Source organism: Gallus gallus, chromosome 1 (assembly GCF_016699485.2).
Source record: "Gallus gallus isolate bGalGal1 chromosome 1, bGalGal1.mat.broiler.GRCg7b, whole genome shotgun sequence".
NCBI classification, from domain to species: Eukaryota; Metazoa; Chordata; class Aves; order Galliformes; family Phasianidae; genus Gallus; species Gallus gallus.
In genome coordinates, this window is record NC_052532.1 from 121,862,615 (window position 1) to 121,870,670 (window position 8,056).

Below are 8,056 nucleotides of genomic sequence, written 5' to 3' on the forward strand. Positions count from 1 at the left end.
CACCTGCTGTGCAGCAGCTGCACTGAAAAGCAGACTTCAGCTCCTCAGCCCATTCCCACTTTTGTTTGCTGTTACTGGTCTGTGCTGGAGCAAGCTAAGGGTGCAATGACTTAGTTGCATGAGATGGGAGGAGAAAGAAACCTCTATCCTGAGAGTTGATAGCATTTTGTTTTTTCTCTCAAACCTGTTCACTGTTTAACAAGTGCCAGGCTTCATTTGTCAGTGTCTCTCGAATAATCATCCTTTGAAGCCACTTTATGAAGAGGCTCACTGTTAAGGTTGTTTATGAATGCTAGCAAATGAGTTCCCATTAGAGACAGTTATATGTTACTACATTACCATGAAATGATAAAGGAGTATCAACAGGGATGACATGACTGGATGCAAAATTCATTAAGGGCTCAATGTGGAGTCCAGTAGAACTTCTGAGTCATATATGCATCCAGTTTACAAATCCCATATTGAAAGAAATTTTAAAAGGCATATTCTGGCTCACATAGCAAGAATACACATGTGCTCAGTCTTCTGCCAGGCCGCCTCTTCAAACTTGTGCAAATGTGTCAATACTTATATAAATTTGAGACACATCTCTGCCACCAATAAATTAAGCATCGTATGGCTCTGTGTGGATGTATGACCTTCAAATCACCTCCAAGAACAGACTAAATGCATCATATCTATGGTACGCCAGCAATAATTCTCCGTCTCTCAGCAGCATCTATTAGCTTGAGCACTGCAGCAGGCTAACGGAGCTGGAGTACCAGTTAAGAGAAGGGGTCTCTGTGCACTCCATAGCCCAACTTCCTCTTCCCATTACTGCTTATGGAAGTTTTCGCATTAAAGCAAGATTAAAGTTCAAGAGACATCATACGAAATAATATATACAATTCAACACAGATGAATGTACCAGAGAATACCCTTTTCATTAAATCTTTTTTTTTTTTTTTTTTTTTTAATTCAGACTTTTTGATGCAGTTCTCTGGAAGGATATGGAGTCTAAGCAGGTTATTACTGTTTTAAAACCAGTTTCTGCAGAATCTGCAGTTCTAAAACAGTGGTTCTTTGTACTGTGCAGTGAAATAGTAAGGAACTTAGCCTGAGAGTTGCAGAAATGTAATTAAAAGAGAGCTTGACATTTCTGAGCATGCATGCCCTTTGTATTTCAGTCCACATATGCAACTGACTGTTTTTGCATGTGAGCAGAGAGGTTAGTAATATTGAAAAAAATGATGGTGTTTCAGAAGATGACACGACCACTTAAACTCAGTTTTAAATTTATGATTATTTTTGGAATTGTAAGATGCAGGCACTACAAATGTAAATCACTGTCACTTGAACACAACTCACTAGAAACATTCCTGAGAAGCTGGCCTTGTTTCTGTCTCAAACAGACTGAAAGAAGGCTACTTTTTTATTTTCTTTTTTATTATGAAGTTTCTTACTCCACTCATTTACCATAATATAGAAGAGAGTTAAATCAGTGAGAAGATACAGATTTTGCAGTATCATTCTAATCCTCCATGATATTTGAAAGGCTTCTCCTTGTTTACTAAATTAGTCTCAGTGTTACAAAAGTAGTTTGTAAAAATATTAATAGAAATATTATTGTTTATAATGTGCTATAACCTCACATTTTCCATTGTGTAAAATTGGGCCTGGGATGTATTTAGACAGTAGCAGTGCTAATTTGTTCATCCAGTTTGAAGACCTGCATGTGACCTTAGTGTATAATCAGGGAAAGCGTGGGAGTATGTATTTCTATCACATCTTCAGTATTCTGTCTGATATTCTAAGAGAGGAGTCTTATTTTTCATTTGAGTCTGTATAGGCTGCTTTTATGAGGTACTGACATCAAGCAGAAGCATAGAAGAGAGGGAGACTTCCTGATATGTCTCCTAAGACATCCTTCCCACTTGTACACACACTCGTCCATGTTTATACATCAAACCAGTGGGAAAAAAGCCTATGTCCACAGAACTGGACATTTTGGAGGATGCTCCAAAATGAGCCGGCGCTGTCTAAACTGCCAGCTGTTGTAGATGGCTTTGATTCATGCTAGCTTTCAAATAGTGCCTGAGGTCATCACCGACTAGAAACATACCCAGGACCCATCTAACAATCTGCCAGTAGGGATATAAACGGCTCGAAGTCTGGAAAACTCCTTGGTACTGCTTTAATTTTCAGGCAACACTACACAAAGCTGGACAAAGAAACTCCATTACCAGTCATGTTTAATCCCCCCTGTATGTTTACTGCAGCTAAGGCATTCTGCAACAAAGCCACAATTCTCAGAGCGGGGGCTGTCCCTAAAAACATGTCTGAGTCTGTCCCACTGGTGCTGGTACCCAGGGATATCTCTAATGATGGAAAGCAGATAAATGCCAGAATGGCAGTTGGTTACTGTTGGTAAGAACAGTATGATGTGGTTCTGGCTTTGGGGCTAGAGTGATTAGCTCTGAAACTGCAATACCTCACAGCCATTTGCTCCAAGGAGCCTTTCCACTATTCTTGCCATGTAAAGCTCTCCTAACACATTTAAAATGTACTCTGTATTCAGAGACCTTTTGGACTTCATCCAGATGTGTAAAACTATGCATTTATTTCTAATTCTTAAGCTTGGCACAAGTTTGGCTTCTTGACACTGACATCACAATTGTAAAATGCTTTTAATGTTGCTGCGAGCCAGGCTAAAAGACTTTTTTTTTTGTCATTAACTCCCTGGGCAGAGACTGAGACTGCACTGTGTTTATTGTAGTGGAACAAAACTCTCATAGGTATTAAACTAAATAATTTCTTTGGGCTGAGCTCTAAACAAAATATCATTTTTAATACTGTTTTAAGCAATAACTTTTCCCAGGATTATTACCTTAATGAAAGCATTTATCTTATTTTTCTTATTATTCACACTTTTATTACTCAAAACCTCTGGTGTATTTGCAGGTACTAACATGGCTACACATAGACAATTTATGGCTGTTTCTTTTGGGGTTGATTTGTCAGTTTTATTCCCTTTCTTAAATTACAATGAAACAATACAAATAAGCATAAAATAGCTATTATACCTTCAATTTCAAAGATGACAGCTCATTATGGAAATGACGGCAACAAGCAGAAACAGCAAAGACCTTCCTATGCCCCAAAGCTGAGTTAACTTTGAGAGAGAGAATTGGATTGTGTGAGGGTAGAGATCCTCTGCACTTTGAATAAACTGTAAAACATCCACTATGTTTTCAAACTGCTCTGCTCCGTATAGCTGTATAACCATGTACAGATCTGACACGGAACCAGCAGAGTCCAAATTTAAGTAGCATATGGTAAATAAAAACATATCAAACCTACACAGCAAAATATAGACTAAGATTATCCGTCTAGATAGGATGGTAGAATAGTTTTAGTGCTCTACAAGATTGGACAATTTGGCACTTCCATAGCTTGTCAGACTATGCCGAAATATGCAGGCGCTTTACCATATGGAGTAAGAATCAAAAATAAAACAAGCTGTGGTGTCTAGCAGCTGGTATGTCACAGATAAGTGAAAGCAACTGAACCAAAACTGTAACTATTGACATAAGTGAAATCATAACTGTGTTAGGCCAGATGGTGAATGCAAAGTGGCATGATTCTACAGAAGTGAGTGATTTTATACCTATTTATTCCACTTGATGTGCTGATCCTAAAGCATTACTGACCAAACAGGCAGGGGGTGGCTGCAAGTCATAGAAAATGAGAAGTAGCAGCAAGGCATCTTGTGGCAGCACGTAGCTTCATCAGGAGTGACATAACAGCACAGTTTTCCTGGTGAATTAAAGCCTAGTGATTTCAGTCGTGCACATACTCCACAGCAGAGGAAGGCTGGAGTTAGTTCTAAGCAATCTTCAGGGTGACAAAAATGCTACAGAGATGTAGTATCAGAAACTTCCATTTCAATGTATTGGCTCAGTTCAATGCACCTTAACTCTTAGACATCTGTGCATCAGAAGATCTAGCCTCTAGCCATAGTTCCTGTTCATTCTTGCTGCCCAAATGAACCCTGCTGCTCACTCCCACTCCTTGTTTCAGTACAGGCGAGAATGCTGGAGTTATATATGTTAATTATATCCATGCAAAAATTACACTTGGTCTGTGTCATTTTCATCTAGGTTGATTTCACTTGTGTAATTGACACTGCAGACTCACAAAAATGTGGGCTCCCTTAATTGAAGGAGGGCAGCAAATTACGCCATCGCAGCAGAGCTAAATGGTCAGTGATAAGAATCTCTTCAGCCAGTCTTGAACCTCAGGAAAAAAATGGAAATATATTTAACATTCTGTATGATTTTGCAACTGAAGAGGAACATTCTCACTTCTGCGTTCCCAGTGGCACCACTTTAGCATCAGCTAATTATCCTTGACATGCTCTTAATAGATCAGAAAGAAAATTGAGGTTTTTATGAGGTTTTCACAAATTTTCCCACTTATAAAATTAAACATCTGCCTTTTCCAGTGTTTTCATACATCTTGTGTATACAGATATATACATTCTTAGACAGAAAAAAAACACATACACACATATATATGTCATATATAAACACAGATGTTCACACACTGACATGCATATAGAAATCTAGCAGCAGCCAGAGGTAATTCTCATTTGTATGGAGTGACCTTTTCAGTCCCATTGTCTGCTTAATATTCCTGGTTTGGGGTTGTTTTTTTCCTTTTCTTTTCAAATAGGTTGAAAAGAACTTGTTCTTCTATTGGGCAGTTATTAGCAGTGCAAGTTCATTCTGTATATTTTTCTTCCAGATGTTCTGGAACATCTACTCAGAATCAGAAATTAAATGCTATCATAATTAGTATTTTGAAAATTCTGATAAACTTTAGTGCCGTTTAAAGAAGATATCAAATGACTTGGCACTGTGAAGTAGCAAATTATCCCATTGCCGATTCCTCTCCCAGTTTATTTGCGTTTCCATCTGCTTCCCTGTTCCAGTGCATCACCACCCTCTGAGGGAAAAACTTCCTCCTAATATCTAACCTAAACCTCCCCTGTCTCAGTTTAAAACCATCCTCTCTTGTCCTATCACTATCCACCCATGTAAATGGTCGTACCCCCTCCTGTTTATACGCTCCCTTCATGTACTGGAAGACCACAATGAGGTCTCCCCAAAGCCTTCTCTTTTCCAAGCTAATCAGTCCCAGTTCCCTCAACCTTTCCTCACAGGAGAGGTGCTCCAGCCCTCTGATCATCTTAGTGGCCCTCCTCTGGACCCGCTCCAAGAGCTCTACGTCCTTCCTGTATTTAGCCTTTAAATTATTAGTTTGTGAGGTTTAAAATATTCTTCCAGAGTATTCAGTGCTGTCACTGCCTGACTTTTCATTTGCAGGTGCTGAGGTGACTGCACTGGAGACTGCAGCAAACATGCAGACAGTGCTCACTGTTTCTGCCTGCTACAGCCTGCTTGGACATCCCATCAAAGCATGCACCTTCTGTTTCAGGAGAGGACAGCCCTGAGTGCTGGAGTTCAAGGAGAGTCTGGACAGCGCTCTCAGACACAGGTCTCTGGAGCAGAGCCAGGAGTTGGACTCAGTGATCCTTGTGGGTCTCCCCCAACTCGGGATATGGTTCTATGATTCGTTTATGTAATTTATATCTAACTTGAGTTGTAGATAAGTACTCATTTTAAAAGCCCATCAGGATACTAAGATATTCTAATGAGAGAAACTCATTATTCAGGATACTTCCAGGCCAGCTGGAACTGCTGAATCAAGACTAATTTAAACCAACTCACATGCCAGCTGTGTTTTTAAAGAATATCTGTGGCCGCTGTTAGCTGCAGATAGGGATTTACCAGATAAAGGAAAGTATATGCACAAATGTAAATGGCACAATTTGATAATGGTGATTTTATCTCAAACTCATAGCTAGTGTGTGTTAGGCTGTTATGGTTCAAAGGTAATGTATTCTATTTATACAAGGAACATTATTACAAAGATACAGGGAGTCACGTTGCTAAAGGATAAATTCTAAATAAAATGCCCATATATTTTCATCATATCAGAATAGGCAGAGTGAACAGCTTCCAAGGGAGATAACTGTGTTTGTTTTATTACTAGGCATCTGTACCACTGATGACAACATTCAGTAGTATTCTAGATAAGTAGCAGAATATATCTGGCTGTAAGCTGGCAATTAAAGAGTGTGCTGCCTTTAGGTGTTTACTGTGTAAGGTGATTGTTTCTTTTCCTCCTTTGAAATATATTATACCACACGCTGTCTGCAGGAGATGGAATATATTACAACTTAAAACCATTTGTGAGATACTGATCAAGAAAAGAGGTTATATTCTAAGTAAATAACTGTAGTTTCAATATATTCTAGGAGCAACGAATGTTGATGTTGAGGCTGTAAATATTTCATTCATGAGAGGACCCAAAGTCACAAATGTATGAATGTTTTGTCCTTTAAATAGAGCAACTTGCCTCTCTTTAAATTGCTTGCAAGTGGAAAAATAAGTAAGCAAAAAAAGCAACCACAGCAATGTCTGAGAATACAAAAAGATTATTAAAAATAGGGAGACAGGTATGGAGGAAGAATTAAAAGAGCAGGAGCTCTAGGTCTGAGAAATTATCTATCTAGGTCTGCATACAAATGGACTCATAAGTATGAATATAGTCAATTTACATTCAATAATAATTCTAGATACTTTGGAAAAGTAGATCTGATGAGGATAATGGCCAACAAGTCTATAATGGAAGGTTCTTCAGGCAGTTTACACTTAGCATATGTCCTCAAACATGAAGAAAAATACCCTCTACAAATGTATCCTATCAAATGTGGTTGTAGATATTACATGTGTCTGACTATTCTGTGAATTAATAAATTCGTGATCTCCGCATTATCTTGTGGCAGTGCATTTCTTGTGCTGTGCACTCTGAGTATTTCCCTTCAGCCTTTTCATTCCATTTAATGTCACCTTGTTCCTGTCTTCTGAGAAAGGGCAAATGAGAGTCCTTCCAGTTACCTTCTCTGGGTCATTCATTATAACAGGCAGATATGGTACAGATTCCTGTTATTAAGTTTGTTCACATTTTCCTGTTATGAGATCCTGTTTTCAGTTGCTTCTAACTTCGTCAGACATGAATGCCTCAGGCTGAAAATGTCAGTGCTACATGCCTGCCTTGAGCTGATTTTTTACTTTTTATTTTTTGGAGGATTTCAGGCAAAGCAGATTAGCCACTTCTGAGAATGAAAGAAACAACCAGTTTCAGTGTTAAGAAATACCCCATAATCTCATTTTCAGAGAGAGACAAAACCTGAGCCAGAGGGCTCACGGTCTTGAGACCTGTGGGCTTTCCATCAGAAATGTACTCACAGTCACTGTGGGGAAATCTGTGCGGATGTGGCTGCGTCCTCAGACTGAGGTATTTCCTCTCTTTCCATCTTCAGTAAATACCTCGCGGCTAAATAGGTTTCTCTCTTTTGAATGTCACCCCTGAAGCTTTCTCTGGGCCATCAGATGTCCAGGTATCTAGTCTCCTACTTTGCAGAGCATCTGAGGTGTCCATCCCCTGACAGTACCAGCCCAGCCTAGAAAGAGACAGTGGAGAGAAACATCAGCAGGGGAACACCAAGGCTGGGAGTAAGAGAAGGGAGGAGAAAGACAGGTCAGGGAGAAGTTGGAATTAACTGGATGAGAGGACTGAGTAAAAGCCCACGGGAGGCAGCAGGCTGAATCAAGGTACAGAATTAAACTTCTTTAGAAGTGGAGGATCAGCATCAGTCCTTGCCTCTGGTGCCGTGCTCCTCTGTAAGGCCAGGCAAGGGAGCTGGTGAGACTTTCATGGCATGTGCCTTGTTTTTGTGACGTGATTTGGGACCCTGGGATCTGATCTATCAAAACACTGAACACTCAGAGCTGCAGCTTGAGTTAAAATGTGTTATATAACGCTCGAAGAAAAGAAAATTATGGTACAACATCTCTCTAATTGGGTATTCAAAATTAATGAATATTTTTTTACTCTTAATAGCTGTTGCTTCAGCTCCCTCTTTGGAAAATGAAGCCCTCCTCATTTG